This window comes from Ranitomeya imitator, chromosome 7 (assembly GCF_032444005.1).
Source record: "Ranitomeya imitator isolate aRanImi1 chromosome 7, aRanImi1.pri, whole genome shotgun sequence".
Classification (NCBI taxonomy): domain Eukaryota; kingdom Metazoa; phylum Chordata; class Amphibia; order Anura; family Dendrobatidae; genus Ranitomeya; species Ranitomeya imitator.
This window is the reverse complement of record NC_091288.1, coordinates 223294330-223302549: the sequence shown is the minus strand read 5'-3', so window position 1 is coordinate 223302549 and position 8220 is coordinate 223294330.

Genomic DNA, 8220 nt, shown 5'->3' with positions numbered 1-8220 from the left:
CATGTAATACCCAGCAATCTCCAGAGATTCAGCATGTCGTACCCAGCATGTAATACCCAGCAATCTCCAGAGATTCAGCATGTCGTACCCAGCATGTAATACCCAGCAATCTCCAGAGATTCAGCATGTCGTACCCAGCATGTAGTACCCAGCAATCTCCAGAGATTCAGCATGTCATACCCAGCATGTAGTACCCAGCAATCTCCAGAGATTCAGCACGTAATACCCAGCATGTAGTACCCAGCATGTAGTACCCAGCATGTTATACCCAGCATGTAGTACCCAGCAATCTCCAGAGATTCAGCATGTCATACCCAGCATGTAGTACGCAGCAATCTCCAGAGATTCAGCACGTAATACCCAGCATGTAATACCCAGCATGTAATACCCAGCAATCTCCAGAGATTCAGCATGTAATACCCAGCATGTAATACCCAGCATGTAATACCCAGCGATCTCCAGAGATTCAGCATGTAATACCCAGCATGTAATACCCAGCACATAATACCCAGCAATCTCCAGAGATTCAGCATGTAATACCCAGCAATCTCCAGAGATTCAGCATGTCATACCCAGCATGTAATACCCAGCATATAATACCCAGCAATCTCCAGAGATTCAGCATGTAATACCCAGCGATCTCCAGAGATTCAGCACGTAATACCCAGCAATCTCCAGAGATTCAGCACGTAATACCCAGCAATCTCCAGAGATTCAGCACGTAATACACAGAATGTCATACCCAGCATGTAGTACCCAGCAATCTCCAGAGATTCAGCATGTAATACCCAGCAATCTCCATAGAGTCCACATGTAATACCCAGCATGTAGTACCCAGCAATCTCCAGAGATTCATCACGTAATACCCAGCATGTAATACCCAGCAATCTCCAGAGATTCAGCATGTCATACCCAGCAATCTCCAGAGATTCAGCATGTCATACCCAGCAATCTCCAGAGATTCAGCATGTAATACCCAGCATGTAATACCCAGCAATCTCCAGAGATTCAGCATGTAATACCCAGCATGTAATACCCAGCAATCTCCAGAGATTCAGCACGTAATACCCAGCATGTAATACCCAGCAATCTCCAGAGATTCAGCATGTAATACCCAGCAATCTCCAGAGATTCAGCATGTCATACCCAGCAATCTCCAGAGATTAAGCACGTAATACCCAGCATGTAATACCCAGCAATCTCCAGAGATTCAGCATGTCATACCCAGCAATCTCCAGAGATTAAGCACGTAATACCCAGCATGTAATACCCAGCAATCTCCAGAGATTCAGCATGTCATACCCAGCAATCTCCAGAGATTCAGCATGTAATACCCAGCATGTAATACCCAGCAATCTCCAGAGATTCAGCACGTAATACCCAGCATGTAATACCCAGCAATCTCCAGAGATTCAGCATGTAATACCCAGCAATCTCCAGAGATTCAGCATGTAATACCCAGCATGTAGTACTAAAACGGTAATCTTTAAGCTTATCATACAATAAATGGCCGAGAGCATGGTCATAATCCACCAAAGAAAACGCTCTCCCAAATATCAAACCATAAAGGTCATATGCACAGGAGTGTCGCTCCTAAATATAAGTATATAACACTAGCGAAAAAAGGGGAGTATCGACACCAAAATATAATAAAAAGGATATACAACTTTTATTAATAAATACATATACAACAAAATAGCATATACATAACACAAACATGGGGGACTATGACAACTCCACCATGCGAATAAGAGGGAAAAACCAACCGGTACACAAATGGTAAGGTGTGCCAGCACCTATACGACCTGGGTATATAGTTCGCCGAATACCAAACAAATCAGGGTTTCCAGGAATATAAAACAATATGTTTTCCTTTCAATATCATATTGGCACTATCTCCAATTCTCTCATGTACTCCCAAGTACGATGTCATATCAAGAAACGGAGACTTCGGAGCTTACCCATCATAAGTCTGTGCTGGCGTAGCCTTACCACGACCCCTGACGCGCGTTTCGCGTTGATCGCTTCTTCAAAGGGGAAGTGTGACCTATGTCTCACTCATGTTGCGCTATTTAAGGGATGTCAGCACCTGAGTGTAATTAGCGCGTGTGCCCGAGATCCCTCCACACATAAAAAAGTGCGAACTCCATATGCGTCAATGGTGCGGCGCTCATGGGGGCGGGAAAGCACGCCAATGGTACCAATATCCATCCGCGCCGCACCTGTTTAGACGCCATAGAGAAGAAGCAGTGTGGGGCAGATCGGGCTGCGCACGCGCACCACTCACGCCGAGAAACCGGAAGTGCATCATCGCTGGGGGCCGGAGCTTCCCATACCATGATCGCAGACCTACAGCGCCTGCGTATACACCCTACGTCATGTCCCACAATCAACAAAGAATGTTGCCATAGTTTTTGGAAATCGCACCTGCGCATAACCATAGTAGCCGGGTCCAAGAACCGGAAATGCGTCATCGGTAAAGACCAGAGATTCCAATACTATAGTCTCAGACCTACAGCGCCTGCGTATCGGCCATACATCCTGTCATGCAGTCAACACATAGTGTTGCCAAGGTCAAGGGAAACACATCTGTGCATGACAATAGTAGTCGGGTCTCAAAAGCAAGAATTCCTAATTACGTGCGTATCACTCATATGTGACACATCTATTCTGCTGCTTTTGCCCTTAAACTATGCAGAGCGAAGTGTCTCTGTAGTTTCGACTAGTAAACAGGTATGTATTTAACCTTCACCTTACTCCCACCGATCGTATCCAAAGATCACCGGTTCCTCCATCTATATATAAGTAAGTCAGACAGACAGTTCTACGGCACTATGACTCTAGAGTTCCATAAATACCTGGCTTTTCAAGATTGTCATCATAAGCGACACTCTTTCATTATGGATGACACATAAACTCAGATCTCCCGACATGGCTCGTAGCAGGACCATTCAGATCAAAAATATGCGATACATTAAATATATGTTCTAATACCAAATTCCATTATAAATAGGACCCATCAAAAAGGAAAAAACACACGGAAGGACAAAAAAAAAAAAAAAATTCAAAAACTAGAGGCATCGAGTGTACCTTTTTATGTGCCTAAGGATGCAGAAAGTGCATTCACGGAGTTGAGTAAGCGTGTTTGTAACACCTAGTGAGCAGAGACCCCCTCGACTAGATAAATAAAGGGGACTTATATCCAAGTGCGCAGGAAAAGAGCCCCTACATACCGTGCTATCATGTATTATATAGACACCGACTTCAAGGTCGGTTAGACCCCCACATCAGAGGGGATTTAGTGAAAGCTAAAACTAATTAGCATGTCAAAAATGACTGCACCATAACATATAAAATACTTAAAAACTACACAAAGTGCACAAAACAAGTGTCCAAAGAAGTCCATAGGACCCACGTAAACCACAAGTCTCCCCATGTAGATTCCTTCTTGACTCGTCCGGATCATGGCCCGCAAGGACATACGCCATCGATATCTTGAACTTTGATCCGTCCTCGAAGATCTTGATAGCTGAGATCCAATAGTGACAGCGCACGATGTACGTATCATGCGTGAGAAAAACGAATACTACTATAGAAACATAAAACTAAAAAAGAGAGAGACAAAGAAACACAGGATTAAAATCATACCATAATTCCAAAATCTATTCCATAAAAAGTCCTCACAAATGAATCCGCACACGGACAAGGGTGTGGAGAACAGGGAAAACCTCACAAAAATGGAGCAAAGGATACTGTTTCATTTAGCCCTCTTGGAGTTACTGTGTCTAAGGTAATTATCCACCTACACTCACGTTGGGCAAGAATCTGTTTGAGGTCACCACCTCTAATGCCCCCGTGAATGTGGTCAATGCCTCTTACACTCAACCCCTTAGGATTACATCCGTGCCGTTCCCGGAAATGTCTGGGAAGGGTCTTCAGGGTTGATACATCTTGTATGTCCTTAGCGGCTATGATGTCGCGGACATGCTCGCGTGTCCTAATCCTAAGTTCTCTAGATGTGAGACCCACGTATATGAGGGAGCAGGGACAGATGGCATAATAAATCACATGAGATGTTTTACAAGAGATATACTCTCTAATTTCAAATTCCCTGCTCCCATCCGATGACTTGAAGGTCCCACATCTAGTGATGTTAGGACACGCGACGCATGAACCGCAGGGAAAACAACCTTTCCTCTTACCACCTGAATTAAAAATCCCAGATTGTTTCACCACATAATGGCTATTCACCAAAGTGTCCCTCAAGTTTTTACTGCGTTTTTGTATCATTACTGGGGACTCTGATAGGTGAGTAGCCAAGATGTTGTCGCTACGTAGAACCGACCAATGTTTTTGCAAGACCTCACGAATTCTGTCCCATTGACAGTTGGACGTTGATATATAACTCAGCCTATAGTCATTATTACTGGTAGTTCTTTTTCCAGATGGCCTGAGAAGATCATTTCTCCTCATAGCTCGTGCACGTCTGTATCCCATTTTGATGCAACGGTTGCTGTACCCCCTGGCCTTGAACCTATCGGAAAGGACAGCCGACTGCTTTTCGAAACGTACATCCGTAGAACACACCCGCCTGTTCCTGAGGTATTGCCCAACTGGGATGGCTTTGATAGTGGAATAGCTGTGGGCCGAGGACGCATGCAGGAGAGAATTAACAGAAGTATCTTTTCTGTATAAATCCGTTTCTAAACTCCCATCCTCCCCGACCCACAGGCTAATATCCAGAAAATCGACATGTTTATGATGGTACTGAAAAGTAAATTTCAAATTAAATTCATTATTGTTAATTTGTTGCATAAAGTCTAATAGGCTGGCTTCGCTACCCTCCCAAAACATCAGGACATCATCAATGTAGCGAAACCAGCCTATTATTGGGTCGGCGGCCTGTGCCCCGTCGCCGTGGAAAACCTGCCTCTCCCAGAAACCGAGAAACAGGTTTGCATACGACGGCGCACAGGCCGCGCCCATCGCGGTACCCTGCGTTTGAAGAAAAAAACGATCTTTAAATACAAAAAAATTATGTGTTAACGCAAATTCCAACAAATCCAAAATAAAATCCGAAAAATGCCCATCCCAGTTGGTTTCCCTCAGGAAGAAGCGGGCGGCCCTAAGTCCATCAACATGTCTGATCGATGTATACAGTGACTCAATATCAATGGTCACTAATAAGATTCCATCGTCAACTGTAATGCCATCGATTTTAGTTAGCATATCCATTGTGTCTCTGACATAGGAGGGGAGCGTCTCCACCAAAGGTTTAAGATGAAAGTCAATAAATTTACAGATGTTTTCGCTCAACCCTCCTATGCCAGAGACTATGGGTCGACCAGGGGGGTTCACAGCGTCCTTATGCACCTTTGGTAAAAGGTAGAATGTAGCTACCTTGGGATATTTCGGTAAGAGTGCATCAAAAGATTTTTTGGGGATAATCCCTGACTCATAGGCATTGGTCAAAATCAACTCCAACTCCGTATAAAACCCCTGCATAGGATTACCAGATAAAATCTGGTATGTCTCCTTATTTCTCAGTTGTCGTAAAGCCTCTTTTTCGTACTTCTCTACTGGCCAAACCACGACATTCCCCCCCTTGTCTGCAGGCTTAATAACCACCGAATCCATAGACTGCAATTCTCTCAAAGCTTTTCTTTGTCTAGATGTTAAATTATCATTCTGTATGTTTTGGGGTATTTTCTTGAGATCTGCAGTCACCAGTCTACAAAAAATGTCGACCGGCGGGCATATAGACAAGGGGGGGAATGCCGCCGATCTAGGTTTAATAGAGGATGGAATAGTACCTGGATGTTTAGTTTGTTGTTCATTGAGTAGGTCTTCCAGATCTACTAAGGCCTGTTGTTCAATAGATTCAGGAAGTGAGGCAGTTTGGTGGTATAATTTCTTAAAAATAAGTTTGCGACAAAACAGATGAACATCCTTCAGGGCTGTAAAGGAATCAAAGCCATTACGTGGTACAAAATTAAGGCCCAACTTCAGCACATCACATTGTGTTTCTGACAGGGGAATTGAAGAAAGATTAATTACCTCAAGATTGCTGTTTTTAGCTTTGCGTTCATATTGAGGGGAGGGTTTCTGCTTCCTTTTCTTATTGCCCTGATGGCTTCTTAGATAATGCGTATTACGAATTTTCCATGTTACCCACCCCTCCCGAGGCAGTACTTGATCCGCCAGCTGATGTAAGGGAGGACATAGAACCCGATCTGGATCGTGTGATGGGGCGGCGATTAGCCCATTTACTTCTCCATCTATAGACTCTATTCTCTTGATAATCAAGATTGTCTCTCTGTAGCTTTTTGGCTTTGAAAGCTCCAATCTCCTGTTCCCACTTAGAAAAATCTTTCTCCAGATCTGTGTTTAATTTTTCTAAGGCATCCGGGGTTAAATCTCCTTTGATCTTCACCTGAATATTATCAATATCCTTCTCTAATTCCTCTAATTTAGCTGCATCAAATTTCACCAGCAGCTCCATAAACCCACGGGAACATTTAGTTGCCAACTCCTCCCACTCTTTTTTAAAAAGATCATCTTCTACCTCGAAGGATGGAAATATTTGGATGCGGAGACCCCTGGGAATTAGGCCTCGTGTAAGATACTGCCCCAGAGAGGCCCTGTTCCACCACAACCTTGTCCGCTTGTGCAACAGACTTTTCAATTTAGTGATTTGTTCTTTGGAATCTCGGGTACATAAATCTGAAATACCGGTCGGATCCTCTTTGAAAACATCATTCAAACGAGACAACCACGTTTGATCTCGGGCACGGAAGTCCATCTGCTTAAGATTAGATACTGTGAAAGACACAGACAAAATGTAGACTAAAACGGTAATCTTTAAGCTTATCATACAATAAATGGCCGAGAGCATGGTCATAATCCACCAAAGAAAACGCTCTCCCAAATATCAAACCATAAAGGTCATATGCACAGGAGTGTCGCTCCTAAATATAAGTATATAACACTAGCGAAAAAAGGGGAGTATCGACACCAAAATATAATAAAAAGGATATACAACTTTTATTAATAAATACATATACAACAAAATAGCATATACATAACACAAACATGGGGGACTATGACAACTCCACCATGCCAATAATAGGCTGGTTTCGCTACATTGATGATGTCCTGATGTTTTGGGAGGGTAGCGAAGCCAGCCTATTAGACTTTATGCAACAAATTAACAATAATGAATTTAATTTGAAATTTACTTTTCAGTACCATCATAAACATGTCGATTTTCTGGATATTAGCCTGTGGGTCGGGGAGGATGGGAGTTTAGAAACGGATTTATACAGAAAAGATACTTCTGTTAATTCTCTCCTGCATGCGTCCTCGGCCCACAGCTATTCCACTATCAAAGCCATCCCAGTTGGGCAATACCTCAGGAACAGGCGGGTGTGTTCTACGGATGTACGTTTCGAAAAGCAGTCGGCTGTCCTTTCCGATAGGTTCAAGGCCAGGGGGTACAGCAACCGTTGCATCAAAATGGGATACAGACGTGCACGAGCTATGAGGAGAAATGATCTTCTCAGGCCATCTGGAAAAAGAACTACCAGTAATAATGACTATAGGCTGAGTTATATATCAACGTCCAACTGTCAATGGGACAGAATTCGTGAGGTCTTGCAAAAACATTGGTCGGTTCTACGTAGCGACAACATCTTGGCTACTCACCTATCAGAGTCCCCAGTAATGATACAAAAACGCAGTAAAAACTTGAGGGACACTTTGGTGAATAGCCATTATGTGGTGAAACAATCTGGGATTTTTAATTCAGGTGGTAAGAGGAAAGGTTGTTTTCCCTGCGGTTCATGCGTCGCGTGTCCTAACATCACTAGATGTGGGACCTTCAAGTCATCGGATGGGAGCAGGGAATTTGAAATTAGAGAGTATATCTCTTGTAAAACATCTCATGTGATTTATTATGCCATCTGTCCCTGCTCCCTCATATACGTGGGTCTCACATCTAGAGAACTTAGGATTAGGACACGCGAGCATGTCCGCGACATCATAGCCGCTAAGGACATACAAGATGTATCAACCCTGAAGACCCTTCCCAGACATTTCCGGGAACGGCACGGATGTAATCCTAAGGGGTTGAGTGTAAGAGGCATTGACCACATTCACGGGGGCATTAGAGGTGGTGACCTCAAACAGATTCTTGCCCAACGTGAGTGTAGGTGGATAATT